The 20,947-nt window shown below is 32.6% G+C and overlaps 1 non-coding gene across 1 annotated transcript; it reads left to right on the top strand.

Annotated features, from left to right (window-relative positions):
- The first annotated feature begins 7,820 nt into the window (after window positions 1-7,820).
- On the top strand, window positions 7,821-7,893 carry Trnaa-cgc (transfer RNA alanine (anticodon CGC)). Its single transcript has one exon. It is a non-coding gene; the product is annotated as a tRNA-Ala (tRNA).
- The last annotated feature ends 13,054 nt before the right edge of the window (window positions 7,894-20,947 follow it).

Consider the following 20,947-nt stretch of genomic DNA (forward strand, 5'->3'; position numbering starts at 1 on the left):
TCTTCTTTTCTTCAGCATGAGAGCATATGCTTCTCACCAAAACTTCCATAAGTGGTAATAACTTTGAAACTTGTAATCATGTTACTCACCCCAACAAAACATTGAACACAGGATTCTGTTCACATGATATGTCCCTCAAATCATGCCTAGGTGATATGCAGCATACTTTAATGATGATAGAGGATGTTTTGTGCTTTTCAAGTACAGTAAAAATGCAATTCACCCAATTTGCCAAATATAACCTATAAAACTGAAAACAGTTATCCTGATTATGCTTCATTCTCAACATCCTATTGAAATACCAAAAAAGATACAAAGAAACAGACAATAAACTACAGAAAGAGTAGTCCATATGTTAAATGAACTATTTGTTAGAAAATCTTTCAAATGTAATCTTTCATGGGAAAAGACTGAAACAATGGAGAAAGAGCTTTTTCTTTACATTCAGCTAATATGGATACTTCAGATGCAACTAATTGATATAAGAAACTATTTAGAGTGAACATTTCTCTTAGTTTGCTCAGAATAGTCCAAGTTTATACATGTTATCTCAGTATAATTTTTTTAAAGAGAGAGAGAGAAGAGAGAGAGAATTTTTGATATTAATTTTTTGGTTTTCGGTGGACACAACATCTTTATTTTATCTTTATGTGGTTCTGAGGATCAAACCCAGTGCCCCGCGCATGCCAGGCGAGCGTGTTACCGCTTGAGCCACATCCACAGCCCATCTCAGTATAATTTTAATAATTGCACCTTTCATTTTCAAAAGAGTGCCAATTCGGATGATGTAGTAGTGCTAGTATTATATTGTCCCAATGAAACATGCAAGATTTATTAATGGCTGTTCATACATATTAGTACATATTTTAAGAAGTAGTTTGAATATATGTCAACCAACAGATATTTTATTTACCTTGAAGCCACATAATCTCCTTCTCTGGTATCAGTGAACTATTTTAGCAAACCTCACAGGTATATTTACTTTTAGGGACAGTATGAATTCTGAATAGCCAGAGTATGTTTCCATTGGTATCAGCAATTTTCTTAGATATTGTAATTCCTCTAAAACAACATGGAAGGAAAAATAAGGCAGAATATGGGTAACTACCATGGAAATCAAAAATGTTTTATTTTTCATAAGAATGGATAAAATTTAAAGGTTATATTTATTTATAAGAGCAAGGAGAACATTTATGGAACAAGAATAAAGGGAAAAAAAGATCTGGCTATTGTAAAGTAAAATATAAAAATGGATGAATAAAGCAGGCAAATGATGATATCTGAAAAAAAATTGGTATAAAAATAAATATGTACATTGGAGGAAATAATTGACAACTTTTTGCAATACCCCTCATGCCTATTAGAATTCCCAGTATTAAAAAACAGCAAACAAAAAGTATTGGCAAGGATTTGAAGAAATTGGAAACTCTGTGCACTGTTGTGGGAAATGTAAAATGGTGGTTCTCTGAAAAATTACAAATACTATTACTAGACAATCCAGCAATTATATTTCTGAGTATATGGCCCCCATTGAAAGAAGGGTATCAAAGAAATAACTGCATAACTATGTACACAGCAATGTTATACACAGTAGCTAAAATGCAGAGGTAACTCAATTATCCATTAAGTGGATGAATGGAAAATCAAAATGTGGTATTTACATGAAATGAAACATTATTCAGACTTAAATGGAGGAAATTCTAGCACGTGGTAAAACATGAATGAACCTTGAAGATATTATAAGTGGAATAAATAAGCCAGTGATGAAAAGAAAAATACAGTAAGATTCTATATAAATAAGGTACTTAGAGTAGTTAAAATCATAGAGAAAGGAAGTATTATAGTGATTGACATGGGATGGGGAAGTGGAAATGGAAAGTTCATGTTTGGATGGACAGAGAGTCACAGTTTTAAAAGATAAAGAGTTATGGAGAAGGATGGTGGTGACTATCACACAATCTTATGAATGTATTTAATACTACTGAACTGTACACTTACAGTAGTTAAGATGATACATTTTCTGTTTTGTATATTTTGTCATTGTAAAAATGAGGAAAAACTGTACATGAGTTACGATCTAAGAATTGCAGGTAGTCAGAGGAGAAACAAGAAAAAACAGAAACCCAAGCAATAAAAACTATTTAAAAAATTTCCTGTCTAATCAAAGATGTCTTTATACATATTAAATGCACTCATCAACAATTAGCCAAAGTTACTGGAAAGAGATTCTTATTTTGAGATTTTTTTTGTAAAAACTTCAAATTTCAATATTAAATTCACAAATCCTCTAATCACTGGCGAAGAAAAAGTTTACTAACAAATGCAAAGAAATGCAGCTTGAATTCAGTTTTCTATTTAGAAAAAAATTAAAGGCAAGAAGAAAATGAAGTAATATCTACCATCTTTTGGAGGAAATAACTATGATTCAAAGTTTCTACCCAACTATCTTGTCATATATGTAAGAAGAAAACAATTATATTCTAAGTAAGTTATAATGCCTTCCCCTACCTGTCCCCATCTCACATATAGAAAATGCTATTTTTTATTGCATAATAGAGTAACTGGATATGACTGCTCACAACAGAGACAAATGGTTGAGGTTTTAGCTGCCTTGAACTATGAATAGTCACCCCAAAGTTGAAAGTGCTCAGTTCCTGTAGCATATGTGTCACCCATTTTTGGTATAAGTATGGTACTATAGCATAAGAAAGTCTCTTGTTACATGTACTATAACTCAGAAAACATATCATGTGTTCACCATTTAATAGAAAACTGTCTAAATTATATCTCAACTGGAAGAGGTGTAAGTAGAACCCAAGATGAGAATATTTTGAAGAAGGCAACAGGGGTGGCACACAAGTCAACAAATAGAGTGTTAAGAATGAGAAATTGCTAGGAATACAGTTATTACATTCATTTCAAAATCTTAAGACTGTTCTTGAAAATGTTTTATGTTATTAAAACTAAAATGACAACTTTATTATTTTGGTTTTTAGTATATATTAAAGGACTTATGAATAAGGTAATCAATGTTACTATATCAAATGACAGTTTTCACTTCTCATTATATTCTCTCTGTAACATTTATAAATGAATTTTAACGAATTTATTTTTATTGGTCTGTTTTTATATGTGATGCTGAGGATTGAACCCAGTTCCTCACACATGCTAGGCATGTGCTCTACCACTGAGTCACAACCCCAGCCTTGTAAACTGAGTTTTTAAAAATTATGTTTTCAGAACTATACTTGGTAATTAAATTTAAAAATGTATACATAAGTTTATAAAAATAAGCTGAAAGAAATTTTTCCCAAATTGACCTCTGATTTTAATCCTCAAAGATACTGTTCATAATTTGTAGTTTAACATTAAAGTTACCTATAATATGCCATATATTAGATGATATACAAAATGTACTACGTAACTTCATTTTAATAATTATATGATTTGATACATTTCTGATAACATGTAACATACCCTGTACAACTTTTCTGCAAAATAGTGTCATGATATATTGTATTGTTTGACTTCTTTGTTTTAAGTTAATATATAATGAACATATTGTTCATGTCAGTTCCCATAGTTCTACATTCCTTTCAACTGTGTTATAGTATTCTGTTCTTTAAAAACCAAAGATTTTGGGGGGCTGGGGCTGTAGCTCAGTGGCAGAGCATTTGCCTTGCATGAATGAGGCACTGGGTTCAATCCTCAGCACCACATAAAATAAAGAGATAACTAAAGATATTGTGTCCATCTACAAATAAAAAATATTTTTTAAAAAAGAAAAAAATTTTATGATTTTTTTTCTGTTTCCTGGGAGAATTTTGTTTTTGAAGAGTATTTTTTTCATATATTTATGTCAAGTTTCTTTCAGTTTTCTTTTATTTTGTATGTACAGGAAGTGTTTTGGAAAATCAATGCTTACTATATTTGAATATGCATGGCTAGGAATGTCCTTCCTAAGATTTGCATAAAGAAGATAATAAGTAAATGGGAGAGAGGAAATGGAAATAGAAGCAGCTGATGACCTCAAGGACTACTCTACTGCTCTCCTGGAGAGTTCCTGTTTGACCATAAGAGCTTACCTGTCTAATGGCCTATTTTTTTTTTTTTTTTGTCCAGCAGAGTAACACATAGTCTGATTTGTTTCCCATCCATTTCTGCCTAGCTTTCTGTTTTTTTTTTTTTTCCACTGTCACTGACCTTGGATTGAGTTTCTCAAATAAGGCATCAGTACTTAATCCTGTCTTCAGGCTCCATTTTTAAAGAAACCAGATTAAAACAAATTGAAAGGCAGAATTTTAGTTTGCTGATTTCTTTATTTCCAAAACTTTACCTAGCCAACCTCTTGGTCATTTTAATGTGTATTAAGACTGAATCAGATAAGATATAGTTATTCCCACATTCCCAAATCCTTTGTTTTTCTGTTTTACTCCTGACCACTCTAATCCTTATTGATCCAAGTAAACTTAATTTGGCTGAGTCCATCAAAATACTCAAATGCTCTTAGAAAAAGTCTCTTTTGCTTGATCATGATCTGGAGAAATATAAACTGTTTCCATGCTTTCTTACTCAATTTGATCTTAAGTTCATCATTTTCAGAAAATATTATTTTGTATAATGATTATTCTCTAGTTATAGCATGCATACTGTCTAATTCTTCATTTCCTCCCCCTTCCCCTTGATTGGGGAGGTGATTCAATCATGAAGGGGGAACCATTATGAATGGGAGTAGTGCCTTAAAAGAATTCTGAGGAAGACTGTGCATCCCTTTGGTTATGTGAGGACACATCAGACACTGAATCTTCTAATTCCTTGTTATTAGACTTTCCAGGCTCTGTAATACAAGTAATATAATTTTGTTTATAAATTTCCAGATACATTTCAGTATAGCAGCCCAAACAGATAAAGGCAGTTTCCTGACTATTCTGGCTCCATTATCTTTTCATTTTACACAATGTACCTGAATGATTTCATTTACTGCAGGGATTCAATATCAATGTATATTTTTGAATGTCAAAAACTATATCTTTAGCTCAGATCTATCTCATGAAATTTATATACATATTTAACATTGTTCTGTTTCCACTGTGATATTTTATATATCTTAAACATGTCAAAAATAAACTTAATTTTCTTAAAAACCTGCTCATATGACAGACATATATATGTACTTATACATATATAACATTAATAATATGCTAATAAGATTAATAAAATCATTAACATTAATAATATTAACAACATATCAAAACAACAGTATTCATCTATTTCTCATCTCAAAACCTAATGATGGGGCTGGGGCTGGGGATTAGTGGTACCACACTTTCCTGGCATATGTGAGGCGCTGGGTTTGATTCTCTGTACCACATATAAATAAATGAAAAAAGGTCTATCAACAACTAAAAAAAAATTAAAAACTAATGATAATTTTTAAAACATATTTTAGTTGTAGATGGACACAATAGTTTTATTTATTTTTATGTGGTACTGCAAATGGAACCCAGTGCCTCATATGTACAAGGCAAGTACACCATTACTGAGCTACAACTACAGCTCTAGGATCATTCTTGATTTCTCTCTTTTCCTCATGGACACATACAATATACTAGCAATGATACTAATTTACCTTCAAAATATATCTTTTTTTTTTGGTCTTTTGTCTTGGCCCTCTCCAATCCCTTCTACACATATTGGCCAGAATGTTTTTTCTAAGAAACACATTGTATATTGTGTCATATCCCTTCTTTAACCTCCTCGAGTGCCTCTCTGTGCACTTCTTCCTTGGTTACAGTTCTTATTTCTGAAAACAGCTCGCAAGACACATCATGATGTAGCTTCTGATGACTTCTGCAGGCTTATATTTGACTCTGTTAGTCAGCTTTATGTCACTGTGATAAAACATTTAATCAACTTAAAAGGAATAAAGGTTTATTCTGGCTCACTATTTCAGAGGTCCATAGTTCGTTGGCTCTCTTGATTTTTTGGCCATTGAAAAGACAGAACATCATTGGACGAGGACATGATGGAGCAAAGCTGCTTACATCATGGTGCTTCAGATGCAAAGAGAGAAAGGAAGGACCATGGTCTAAATAAGCCCCTCAAAGAATGATCAAAATTCCATCTCCTAGATTCAGAAAGGTTCTACCAGCTCCCAACTGTGCTATCAACTGGGGGCCAACCTTTCAACACATGAGCATTGGATGATACTTAAGATCCAAACCATAATACTTACCTTTGGCATTTCCTCGAATTTTATACTCACAGAAATTTTCCTCAATATCTCAAGCATGCCATTGTTCTTTGCCAATGGACCTTTATATATAATTTTCTTTATTCCTATAACATTTGTATCTACAATTCCCATTGTATATGGGTAACTCTTAATTAGCCTTACGTGTTATTATTATCCCTTATATCAAGAAGTCATTCTTGTCTACCAGACCCCAGGTCACAATAGGTCTCCTTCCAATATACTATAATTAGAACACTAAGAAGAGGGCTAAAATACTTTGTTTATAAGTGTAACTCCCCTATTAGACTGTGAACTGTCTGAGCATAGCAATTAAGTCACTCTTGTTTATTTCTGTCTAGCACTTGGACTCCTTTCCAAATATATTTTGAATCAAATACTTGACTGGATAAATACTTTTCAAACCAGATGCTTTGGAGACATAAGAGCTCCTTACAGACAACTGGAAGACTATTATAGGGTAGGAGCAGGTACAAAAGAGGACAAGAAGTAAGAGAAAGAGGGGCTTTGTGGTCTCAACTGTATGTAGTTCAAATAGAAAAGACCCACTTTTACCAATGATGTGTTTAAAACTTTGATTTCTCATTTTGTTTGGAGAAATATTTTGCTAAGGAAAAATTTTGAGAAACAATTGAAGTCCATGCTATTGACAAAACTCCATGACTCTGAAATCTGTGTTTTTGTGAAATTGTGATGAATTAAATGGCTAGAAAATGTAAGATGGAAATATTGCACTCTATTGAATACACAAAGGGTCTTCAGTGAGGTTTAACCCAGACTTAGAACATTTTAATACAGTTCACTAGATCATCATCATTACCGTAAAAGACAATCATTCAGTAAGAGATTTTTAGGAATACATTTTTGGTTCAAGAGTACATATCTGACTGCCTAGAAATAAATCACTATGTCATGTCTACAGAACTACAGTCCTGTTTTACTTCAACAACTATTCAAACCAACATAGTTCATTCCATTTTAGTTAGTAACTCAAATGAATCTATAAAATCCATAAGCTTTTCTCATTCCTGTGGGAGCCTGTTGATTTAAGAAATGTGATTGAATATAAAAGCAAATATCTGGAGAGGAGAGACACAATTGTACAACTAATTAAATCACTTGCCTCTTGCCTTGGAGGGTAATGAGCATCCTAAATGGGGATCATGAAATTAAAACTAGACATTTTAGAAGTTAGATATGTAGATATTATAATCTTATTATTAAAAATCATTAAAGCTCTTAGTATTCTCTGAATTTTGTACAATTTTCGATGTAGGGATGAGATATGAAATATACCAGGCAACAATTGGAAGGACTTTGGAGACAACATGGCACAGATTTCTGTTCATCAGATATGGAGATGAAACTCAGAGAAAGGAAACAACTCAAAGATCACTGAAGCTATAGAAATATAGCTGAAATGAGGTCTTCTGACTCTAAACCCAATGATGTTTTTTTGACATTAAGTTTTCATCTAATATATACTTTGGAAAAATATATAATAATGTAAGAGAACAATATTCTCTATAAAGCAACACAACTTCATGAAGAACATAGGTTTTGGGGTTGTGGTTGTGGCTCAGTGGTAGAGCACTTGCCTCGCATGTATGAGGCCCTGGGTTTGATCCCCAGCACTGCATAAAAAAAATAAATAAAGGTATTGTGTCCATCTAAAACTAAAAAAAAGAATATAGGTTTTGGAGAAAGACAGCTCTCTGTTGTTTGAGTTATGACTCTTTTTAGTCATTTAAATATATTGAGTCTCAGTTTCTCCCTCTAAAAATCTAGCATGGAAATATAAATTGCAGCAAATTATAGTCTTCAAATATGGCTACAAAATCTCCCATTTCACATGTTCTTCCATTAGGTGAATTTCACTCACCTACCATAATTTATGAATATTTGTCTTGTTTCCTCAAATATGATTGAACCTGACACTGTTTTGAGCATTAGAAGGCAACATAAGTTATATATTTGTAAGGTAGAGCATAAAATATTCTGCAGTTTCTACTATGCTTTCTTCAGACATTCACTTGGAGGAAAGTAGTGATAGTATATGAAATTCAACTGCGTTATGATTTCTACGGTGATCTGCTACATATTCTCAGCTTGGGTTCCATCCTAAAAGATTATCTACTAAGGGCCATGTGAATGAACTCTTTTGAAAGTACAGCCCAGTTAGGCCTTTACATAACAGAAATCCAGTTGAAATTTATTTGGTATCAGTGGCATGATAAACCCCAAGAAATGAAAAGCTAAGCCCTTCCTGAATTCTTGATTACCTAAGTCATGAGTATAGATAACTGGTTTTGGTTTTAGGCCACTATGTTTAGGATTATTTGTTATGAAATAATAATGACCACAACACATTTGGTAAGCATTAAAATGTTTGACATATAAAAACCAATGTTAGAGTGTTAAAAAACAATAAACAAACATAAAACAGCTAAATGTTCCTGATTTTTATTAAAATATTGGTATTGATGCATGATTTAATTTTCGTAGTACAGTATTGTAGAACCAGAGGATGCTTGGATAGGAGTGTTTAGTAGTAACATTGTCAACAATCATTCTCTTTATAGATCGACAAACCATTAATTTTGAAAAAAAACATATTAAAAATAATATAGTTCAATTATTTTTTACTAACTTATATCCTTAATACTATTAATATTAGCAACATATTGCCATAAATAATGTCTTATTATAATGAAAAGATCTGAGAATAGAGTTGGATTAAAAGCATGTATAGAAACCTTATCCAGGATGATCTGATATGCTACATTGTGTGTTGCTGTCTCTCCCTTCACCCAGCTGCTATCCCCATTTGGGAATGCTGAAGTGGCTGAATTCTCTTTCTTTACAAATTAAACATTAACAGCAACTGAGAAAAGTGATTTGGCCAAAGTACAAACTATGATATAATGTCTCAGGCATGTTTAGAATCCTTGTCATCTCTATGTTAATTCTTCTAAGACACTGCTTGCTTATCTTCAAAACTGTGTCCTGACTAATGTCAGCATTTCTACAAATGCTAAATTTGAGGACTTATCAGGCCATTCTTATATAAGAAGAGCTCATTTTGTCTAGTTTGGAAATTATGTGAATACAAGGGCCCCATGGTTTTCACATATTAGTCAATGTCCCATTTGCAAGAAAAAGGCCAGAACACTGGTGCTGGAGCTCTTATCTGTAATTTCAGGCAAATGAGAGAAAGGTTGTGCATATTGATTACTCTCTCTACCAAATTGAAGTTTATAGAGAATTTAGAATGGCCATAACCACTATAGGAATTAAAATTATAGCCTGAATTGCTATCTGAACATGAATCAAAGTATTCTATCAGTTGCAGAAATCATTTTATGGTCATTCATTCCTACAGAAATGTACTCTTTCTGTTCATTTTGTTGATTGATTTTTGGCATGAATGTAGGAGTAGGAAGCAGATGCACTTTGTATGATTCTCTAGTGCTTGTTTGTATTCTTTTATCAATTCATTATATCAGAATATTTAATGTATTTTAATGAAACCAAAATAGAAAATGAACTTCTCCCAGTGGCTTCCTTCTTTTTTTTTATATAAATTGTTAGTGTTAAATTAAATCATAAGACAACAGAACCATTTTCTTTTCTATAAGGAATGTGAACACTCCAGTTTAGTGGTCATCATGTAGCTTGACATTCAAATTCAGGAGACAATTTATCTTTTTGAGTCAAATGAGTTACATCATTACATCCTAATTTGATTCTTCATACAAAGTAATTTTAAAGAATTATTAAACACATTCATCCTAGTTCTCTCATCCTACAATTCACATTATTGGAAAGAGACTGAGGAGATTCTGTCCATTTTCTCAGTGGCAGAAAATTTTTGAATTTCCCAGTGGCTTTTTATTCATTGATTAAATTATAGCCAATTTTTGTTGAATATCATCTATAAGGGAAAAAGCTTATGTCTGGAGCTCCAAAGGTAAGCCCTGGGGACCAGCACTTTTATAGGAATATGGATTTAATAAGAATTAAAATTATGTGCTGTGATGACCCTATAGTCTCCTTACAGAATAGAGAGGGAAAATATGCTAAAAACATATACACTCATTAAATAAAACTAACAGCTCATATAAAAGTTCACTTATGATTTCAAAAACATAAGAATAAAGAATAAATTTGCACAAAGCATTTTAAAAAAAGGATTTAGAATTCAGATTTTGCTTTGTCAAACTGTCACTAATTCTATTGTGTGTATACTGTAGCCTTAGAACAACTGTAGCAATATATCTGCCCATTAAAAACGGAGAGGTAAATAAACACCATCTTATAAACTATGCCACAAATTGCATATTGTTGCATTTAAATTTGGTTTTATATGTGGGTTTTTCATTGCTTAACTAACATGTATGTGGACTTGCCTCATCATCTTTAATTTCCAGAACATCTCATGTTTTTTTCAGGACTCACAGGACATGTTAAACATGGCATAGACTGAGTGCCATCAGTACATACTCAATGCTGACATTTATATCCTTATTAAAATTAATCTTCCATAACGTTGTTATTAACTAACCCAGAATACTATGTTACACATTCATTCTTATATGTCTTTTATTGCTAAAAGCAAGATGACTTAGAAAGGATTCGCTTAGAATTGGTAGATATCTTTATCTCTTCAGAAAATGAATGTGTCACTATTAGCATAGATACATATAACAAGACACTATTCTGTTTATCAAGCTCTCTTTAAGGTACCCATGCCCTCCACCAACACATTCAATAACATATGGTTTTCTGAGTCAATCCCTTGGAGAGAGAGCAAGCATATGAGATGAGGCAAATTACCTCATGGGATCTCATGTTAAACTTTACTATTGATTATTTATGTGTCTGCATGCACTATATTAATGCATGTACTATAAGGCTGGGCTTTTCCTTCATGTTTTTTTGCCCTGGACCTATAATTCTCAGTGATCTTACAGACTATTCTAAACCTAACCTACCTGGCTGGAGCATGATATTTACCTTATTTATCATTATCCTCTCTCTAGAGGGATGAATTCTGTTTACTACACCTATTTTAGTCAGCTTTTTCATTGCTGTGACTAAAGGATCTATCAGACAATTTTAAAGGAGGAAAAGTTTATGTAAGGGCTCATAGTTTCACAGGTCTCAATCCATAAACAAGCTATATTCCTCAGGGCTCCAGGTGAGGAATAACATCATGGCAGAAGAGTGTTGCAAAGAGAAGTGATCCACATGATGATCAGAAAGGAGAGAGAGAGAGAGAGAGAGAGAGAGAGAGAGAGAGAGAGAGAGAGAGAGAGAGAAGAGAGAAAGCCTCCACTCTCTGGATACAAATATATACCACAAAGGGACACCCAGAATGAACCACTTCCTCTAGCCACACCCTACCTGCCTCCATTACCACCCAATTAATCCCATCAGGGATTAATCCACTGATTATTTTAAGGCTATAACCCAATAATTTCTCCTCCAAACCTCTTACATTGTCTATATGTGAGCTTTAGGAGGACACCACATCTAAACCATAATAATACCCTTGTTCATCATCCTGTCCCCCATTACTCAGGTAGTAGCTAGGGTATTGTTTGGGGAAAAAAACCTCCTGATATCCCAAATCTTGCATGAGTGGGTTTCGGGGTCAGAGTAACTAGTTGAATATGAGATCTGCCTCTTACTTCTTGTGTGACATGTGGCATAATATACCTTAAATTAGACAGCTTTTTTTTTTTTGCAAAATTCAATTTTACCCTCTGTCAAATGAAGGGATAATAGTATCTGCATTAGAGAATTTTGTTAGGTAAACCACTTAGTGGAGGGACTGGAATTTATTAAGCTCTCGATAAATATTTGTCAGCTCTCAATAAATATTAGGAAGCACTCAATGATATTAACTGCTTCTGAATCTTGTGTAATCTTTATGATGAAAGGAGATAAATTTATGAGAGTTCCTAAAAGTGTATTATTCTGACTCAGAACCAATGGATATGAGAAACTATTTTGGGCCTATTAGAGGGAGAAAGCATCAAAAAAGTGGCTTCAGGTAGAGATGATGGAAACAAGCTTAGATTTATTTCATCCTTTGGGTCCAATACAATTTGACCGTGCTTCTCAGAGTTCAGTCCTATACTCAGGCTAGTTTTTTAACTCTCTCTTGGCCACATTTACCTCTCCTCACTAACAAGTAAATTGAATAAAGTTAATCCCCTACTTGACAAAGCTGACCAAGAGTAATAAAGATAAATATTAACAATGTGATATTATCTCATTGGTCCCAGTATCTGCTGTCCTCATTAGTTTCAATTACATTAATAATGAATTTCAGGTAAAATAAAGAATATGACATAATCCATTATAGATTAATCATGCCTTTAGCATTTTCCTACCCAAAGTGTTGCATTTGATCTGCACTGCATTAGGTTTAGTCACAAAAGAAAACTTACTAAAAACGCAGGATCATGATGTCTATGTTCAATCTTCTGAACAGGTCTGCCTCTCTTTCCTTCTGAACATTGCATCTAATGCATTTTTATTCTAAGATACAATGCTTTGAAATAAACACTATGTTTAAAATGTCTGCTTTGTAATTAGGTAGTCACATACATGTAGTTGAAAACAAGATCATAATACTCAACTTAGAAACATATAATTTAAACAAGTAAGAGAAGTAAGAGGTTATGTATTCTAAGCAATCTTTTGTATCTTGAACAACTATTTTTAGTATGCAAATATACAGATGTGCATACTTGTTGCTTTTAATGAATAAGTTGTGTCAGATCTAACAAAAGCAATAAATCTTATTTAGTTATAATTTTAAGAAGAAAATTTCAATGCATATTTCTTGTTTTATTTATATAAAACTGCATTTTGCTACAGAATTATGTGTATCATCAACATGAATATTGTGATATATTAAAATGCAAAACTCTTAAGTTGATATTTACAAAATGTCTAAGTAATATGTGATTTTTTAAAAATGGAATGTCCACTGATTAATCCAGATAGTCATCTTGGCTGAACCAAAACAAAAATCTTACAACTGATTTTTTAAATGACTGTCAAATATTTATGTCTTATTCAAGTTGGAAATGATACAAGGATTCAATGTTCCTTGCTAGGCTCTATTGTTTATCAAGGTTATATCAATGTCAACTATGTGCTATTATGTCAAGTGTATTGTACAGGGTGACCTAACATCTTCATTTATTATTGCAGATTCATGATCTTGATATATTTGTGCCTATAAAATAAAAGGATAAATTAGAAATATTACCATAGATTAAAATAAATGAAATCTCAAGGGGATTTTTTTATGTAAAACATTGAAATTTGATATTATATATATGATTTTGCTTTTTTTGTTAATTATACTATGTGCACATTTATAATATGTATTTATATGTATATATATATTTATTGAATGTAAAATATTAAATTTACATACACATATATACATTATTTTAGGAGTATGCATTATTTAATTATTGGTGAGGCTTATGTATGCTTATCAAATATTTCAGTTCATATAATTCTCATAAAATTGTAAGTACCCAAGGATATCATTCACTTTTTATAAATAGGAAAACTGAGATTACAAAGTCCAGGATCTGTCCATTGAATTATGTGTCAGCAAACGTTTCATTAAGCATTTCAGATTTTCCTATCAACTAATGAGACCTTCTTTTTTATATACCTTTATTTTATTTGTTTTTATGTGGTGCTGAGGATCAAACCCAGTGATGTTTTTATGTGGTGCTGAGGATCAAACCCATCCTCACACATGCTGGGCAAGCACTCTACCACTGAGCTACAACTCCAGCCACTAATGAGACCTTCATAAGTTGTTTTTTCATTGTGACAACTCTCTGGCTGATTAAGTAGAAAATATCAGTCAAATTGAATTATTTTCATATGGGCATTATTTAGTATAGGATTTGATGTAGATGGGATGATAAATGGAGAGAGGATTATGAGCAGATGAGAAATTACATAGATTAATGTATATTGATTGCAAGAAACAAAAGGGAATTAACAACTGTGGGACTCAATCTGAGCAAATATTAGAAATGAGGGGAAACTCTTGCTAGTGGAAGTTAAATATTCTTGCACACCTCTGGCTTAAGATAGCATTTACCTAGTAGTCTATTCCTAAGCTTTTCCTTACATAGCAAAAATATTCATTATGACTAAAAACTAGAAAATCTCATTCAAAAAAGCTTGCACTCTATTGAATCATTTGACACTATTTAAAATTAACTTTAAAACTCACAGAGCTGAGCAATGACTCCAAATAAGTAAATGATTCATTCCATCCCATGTAAATAAAAGAAACCTAAAAGCCTGGGGAAAAAAAAGTAGAACAATAGCAAAAACTTCCTCCTTTCTCCTGTGACTGACTGTTCTGTGACTTAGGTAGATTCGTTGCAACCAAAAACCTGTTCAAACATTTCTCTAGATATTATAATTTTTACCTTTGTATAAAGTTTATTAAAATATAATTTATTTACATATGGTAAAATGATCAATTTTAAGTATACTCTTATATCAGTTTTGACAGGTATACCAAACTTATGCATTTATCCTCACAATATAAAATATTTTACCACCCAGAAAGTTTCAACTTGCCTGCATCTAATCACTATAAATGCTCCTGATACAAACATTGATATGATTATTACCAATTAAGTTAGTTGACCTGTTTTTAACTTCCATATAAATGGAATCATGTACTAATTATTATTTGTCTCTGGCTTCTTAGGCTCAGCATACTGTTTTTGAGATTTATCCATGTTTATGTGTACAAAAGTAGCTCATTCTCTTTGATTGCTTTGTAATATTAATTACATGAGAATATCACAATATTTATCTGTTGTTGGAAATTATTGTTTTTACTATTTATTGATTATGAAAAAGCAGTATAAATATTTGTGAACAAGTATTAGTGTGAACATACATTTTTATTTACTTTGGGTAAAAACTTGGGAAAGATCTCTGAGGAGTTCTTATAAGCCTTTCATGGCAACTCTATAGTCATCCTTAATTTAATCCTGATGTATCCCTACCAATGAAATGTGATTCCTTTGACTTTTCTAATGAATGTTCCAGGTATTCAATAATGTCTCCCAACTGTGGCTTAAATTATTTTATGTGAACTTTCAGAACTGAGTTTCCCAGTGTTCCTTAGCTTTATATTGTGGAGTTTCACACTATGTATGTAGAAATTTATGTCTAGAAGTAGACTCACTGCAACTTAATGCAGTTTTGGAGCTCTTTGTCTATACACTTCCCTCATTTCCAAGACTACCCACAAATCTAGGCACTTCAGTGTCTCTTAAATCCAATGTCTATCTCAATTCAAAACAACTTCTGTGTTATGTTCAAGCCTCTCATTTCTGCATAATGGTGTAGAAGTTTCCCCTTGGCAAAAGACTGGGTGATTGGAGATCTCCTTTGCTTCTTTTCTTGCAGGGATGTCTATAATGATGTCTATATTTTCCAGTGCCTGAAAGCAGGTTTTTTTTTAATATATATTGTTAATTTTTCTCTTTGTTTACTGTTAGATGGAAGTCAAGTTTCAGGCACATTTCCATGACTTGAAGGTAATGCCCATGGATATGGTTCTTGAAGGTAATCAGAGTTCTGTAGTCCAACTATATTTCTTAGTTCTTCTACATAGAGTGGAATGCCATCATTCACACAAGAAAAAGGGGAAAGTTGAAGGGACTGTTAACTACATATTGCTGGTGGAAGGGGATAATTATCACCTTTAAAGTTCTAATGGATATGAAAGTAAAAGAGGACCTTGGTGTCATCACATGAACCATTGGGTTGCATGTGCTTCTTTGATTTAGAATATTAAGGAGATAGTGGGCTGGGGTTGTGGCTCAGTGGTAGCGCAATTGCCTGGCATGTGTGAGACACTGGGTTCGATTCTCAGTATCACATATAAATAAATAAAGGTCTATAAACAGCTAAAAATATAGTTTTAAAAAAAGAAGGAAGTAGTACAAATAGGTAATATTTTAAACGAATTTAAAAATTCAAATTCATAGAAGCAGAAAGTAGAATGGTACTTAACAGGGGCTGAGGGTAATGGTGGAGAATGTAGCAGATGTTGAATAATGGTTACAAAGTTGAGCTAAATGAGAGGAATAAGTTCTGGAAATCCATTCTAAAGCATAGTGATTGTAATAAGAAAATAATTTATTGAATACTTGAAACAGTACAAATATATTTTTAATATTCTCACTACAAAAAAAGATAAATGTATGAGGTGATGATAAGTTAATTAGCTTTATTTGAAATTTCCACAATGCATGCATATGTCAAAACATCACCTTATGTACCATAAGTATACATACTTTTTCATTTATCATTAAAATGATCATTTTCAAATTAGTTAATTAACAAAACAAAAATAAAGGGGATATTTCAGAAGAACATTCATTGGAAATGGTTAACTCCTGTGTACATCAATCTGAACTGTACCCATAGATAAAATAAGGGTGTACTACCAAGTCCCTCTTGTAAGATTTTCCAAGTATAAATCTTAAATTTAGTTTTCAGATAAAAACAGTCCCTTCTACTTTCCCCTCTGTGCTGCATACAAATGTTCTTATTCTACTATTTTGATATTAATTATTCTGCTGATTTGGTGCTTTCATATGAAGACCATAAATTTCATAATGCAATATTTCTGCTAAAATTATCTGGCAACATAACTTATGTGGAAAGTGAGTAAAGGGAAATTACACATCACATACTCAAATTGTTGGTAAATATTAGATCTGTATAGGTATCTTCTTGTTTCATGTTGGATAAACAGGAAGTATGTGATTTGAGTCTCTGATAAAACAATATAGAAGCAATGAAAAATAACTTTAATATCCATTATAAGAATATAAGTGAAATTTTAGGACTTATTGCCATCTGTAATAGGTAACAAAAAACATAGTTCGCATGTATGTAATAAAAGCATGAAAATATAACATGGTGATAAGACGGCAGAAACACAAAATTTGATGGCTAAAATTTAAAATCACACACACAGGATAATTTTAAAATATATATTACTCATGTATATTTTAATATATATATATATATATATATATATATATATATATATATATATATATATATATATAATATTAAATGCAGGGAAAAGTCAAATTGTAAATGGAAACACTAGAATTAATGATAAAAGAAACAATATTTTCCATGTTTCAAAAAATAGGAAAAAGGGAAAAATAACTCCTTTAGCACATCTTAATTGTTTATTTTGTGAGATATCCAATTTTTGTCTAACAAAATGCTTTTATAAAATTCAAGTTATGTAGCCAGATGTTGTGCATCAGATGCTTTAATTAGAAACACATAGAGAGTATATGAGTTATCTGATCTCAAGTTAGGATTTATTTTTAAGCATAAGAGCAAAGGAAGAGTCTATAAACATTTTTTTCTTAGCATTTTAGCCCTTTTAAGTAATCCTAAAACACCATTTCTTCTCATTACAGTCTCTTATAGTTCCCTAAGTGACATATCCCTCAAGAAGTCTTTGTTTTTACATTTTTACATTTGTATTAGCAAAAAAACTTTTGTTATACTTTTTAAAAACTATTTATTTTTTACTTGTAGTTGGACACAATACCTTTATTTTTCTTATTTTTATGTGGTGCTGAGGATTGAACCCAGGGCCTCGCATGCATGAGGTGAGCGTTCTAGTGTTGAGCCACAATCCCAGCCCTGATTATACTTTTTTAAGTAGCTTATATTACGAAGTCGGTGATATTGATAAATTTTCACAAACATGATTATTTTATTATTGAATCTTTTGCTTCTTTTTCAAACTATATGTTTTTTATATATACCATTTTTTTTTTGTTTCATGTAGGGGGTCACACCTAAAATTGTCCACTACACAAAAATTATTGCTATAAGGAAAAAGAGCATGACAGATTTGCATACCCAATTATTTTAAAAATTTCCAAGCATGAAAAACACCAAATAAAGGTGCTGGGAGCCATTAGCCAAGTAAGTATGACAATTTCCTTGCCAGCGTACCCCATGTTGCAGTGACATTGAATGTACGTGACCTTGCTCAAGGACCAAGGCAGATTAGGGTGTTCCCGGTTTTAAGATAATCGTGTTTAGGGCGTTCCCGGTTTAGGTTCCAGGTTTAAGGTTTAAGATTATTCCTGCTGGGAATAGGGCGTATCCTGCTGCCTGAGTTCCCCTTGAGTTCTCACGGGATTTAGACAGTATATTTTGGGAGATAGAAGCCCAGTGGAGGTGGATTTGGGCAGAGAACGCGGATTTGGGAGAGAATGTGGATTTCCCCAGAACGTGATTGTAGACGGCTGGTGTGAGTTCGGGAATAAAGAGTTGCTGTTTGAATCTACAAGCTGTGTGGTGGCTCGTGATTGTGTGCCCAGCCAGACTGCGGCATTTGTGCCCAGCCAGACTGCGGCATTAGCCAGACTGCGGCATTTGTGCCCAGCCAGACATTGGCATTTGGTGGCCCGTACGGGGAACTTCTGAAGCTTAAAGGTAAGTGAAATTTCTCACCCCTGAAGAAGAGCGAAAGAATGGGTGACCAATTCAAAAAACAATGTGTTCTTGTTTTGACTTATTTTGTTTTTATTTCAAGTTGCCTGTTCCTAGAACTTTCTCAGGCAAACTGGGGAAAATGGTTGACTCAAGGTTTGAAGTTGTTCGCCTCCGAGCAAGAGAAATTGTTAGAGGAAGGAGGCACCCCAGTAAGACCAAGAACAATTAGGGCATATGTTGATACAATACAAAAATGTAGCCCATGGCTTTTTAAAGACGAGTTATTAAGTATATCAATGGGACCATCATGGTATCCTGTAGAAAGATTTTTCTTCAACAAGAAAGAGATGGCTAGTTCTGTTTACTACATTTGTCTAAGATCTTGGTTTTTACAGACATCTGATTAATTTACAAAGCTGAAGTGTTAAAATATCAACCACTAAATATAAATCAAGTACTCTTTACTTATTAAGTTCCATAAGGTAATATATTTAAACATTATGTGTGCTTTCATAAATTGGTAAATGGAAAAATGTTTAATATTGCTTTGTGTCTGTGTCTTTGCTAAAACAAGGTTACTAAGTGTTAAGATTCTATCATGTGTAATTTATATACAAAGAGTAGAAAAATTTTCAGTTGGGTTTCAATTATAGTATTATAGTATCATAAAAAACATCTTTCATCTTATTAAAGTCTTTCATCTTATTAAAGTGGAGTAATTTGTCTAAATCAGAAATTTTATAAGAGTTGTTTCAAAATGTGAATTTATAAAAAGGGTTAACGGTTAAAAAAGAGAGAAAAAGATTCAAGATGATTGGGAGACACACAAATGCATGCCTGAGTTCCCCCTCTCTCTCTGTCTCCGTTTCTCTGTATCACTCTTTTTTTTTTCACCACCCATCTTTATTGAAAGCTATTGATAAAATTAATATACATAGAACTTTTCAAAATAGATTACATTAAAATCCAATTGAAAAGTAGGTGAAGCTTAATTTAGATATGCAATTATTTTAATTGTTCATGGGCCATTTCAAAAAATGTATCACATAAAATTCTGGTTTCTTGTTCAGCCTTTAAGAAGTTTACAAGCTGCCTCTTCATACCATCAAGAAGTAAAAATGTGAACAAGGTGAAAAAAATTAACAAGTCTTCTTAGATTAGTAGTAAAAATGGGGTCATAGGGAAAACTGTTGCCCCCAAATTAAAGAGATAGATATGTAAAAAAAAAAAAAACAATCATAATTTCTTGGAGAAAAACCTCACAGACAAGATCCTCCATTGAACCCAGCACTGAAGAAGGAAATTCTGAACGCTAGTGGGTGATTTGCTGAAGATTTAGTGTAGAAAAGTCTGAGAGTTAAAAATTACAGGAGGACCTAGTTAAAGAGAGATAAATTTATACTTGTAAAATTTGCAATACTAGTAAAAATTTATGCTTGTAAATTTTATCCCCATGAGCTCAAACAGATTCACACCTTGAATATTTAGGAAAAATTCATTCATGCTTCTGGCACATAGAGGAGAAAAGCAACCATTCTGAGTTTGTTCTTAACAAGACCTCCCCTCAATAAAAAATGTATTACCAGAATCTAAAGTATTGGGAATTTTCAAAGCTTAATTCACCTGGGAAAGTGAAGAAATACCAACTTTATGCTAATGTAGTCATATTGTCTCATTTAAAGAAGGGGAACAACTGAGAATCACTTGAGAACCAAGATGCATAGCTGTTTTAAAAAACTGGGACCTGAGCAGGGTGTGGTGGCACATGCCTTAAATCCCAACAAGGCAGTGGTTTGAAGCAGAAGAATTATGAGTTTGAGGCCTATGGGAAACCATGAGACTGTCTCAAAAAATTAAAAGACGGAGTCCCACTTGTATGATTATAGTGTATGTTTCCTATCCCCCAAACCTAACACCACATCATTAAAGGCCTATTTACCACTAAAGGCCTATTTACCAGTTTTTTTTTTTAATGAAATGTATCATGAATCTTATGTTTAGATCTGTTATATCCCCCAAAATCTCATGTGTTCAGAGGTGGGATTTTTGGGAAGTGATTGATTTATGAGGCTCTGACCTCATCAGTGGGTTAGTCCATTAATAGCTGAATAGACTACTAGGAAGTGTTACCTA

Source organism: Marmota monax, unplaced genomic scaffold (assembly GCF_021218885.2).
Source record: "Marmota monax isolate L192 unplaced genomic scaffold, Marmota_monax_Labrador192_F-V1.1 WCK01_AAM20220418_F8-fsc00123, whole genome shotgun sequence".
NCBI classification, from domain to species: domain Eukaryota; kingdom Metazoa; phylum Chordata; class Mammalia; order Rodentia; family Sciuridae; genus Marmota; species Marmota monax.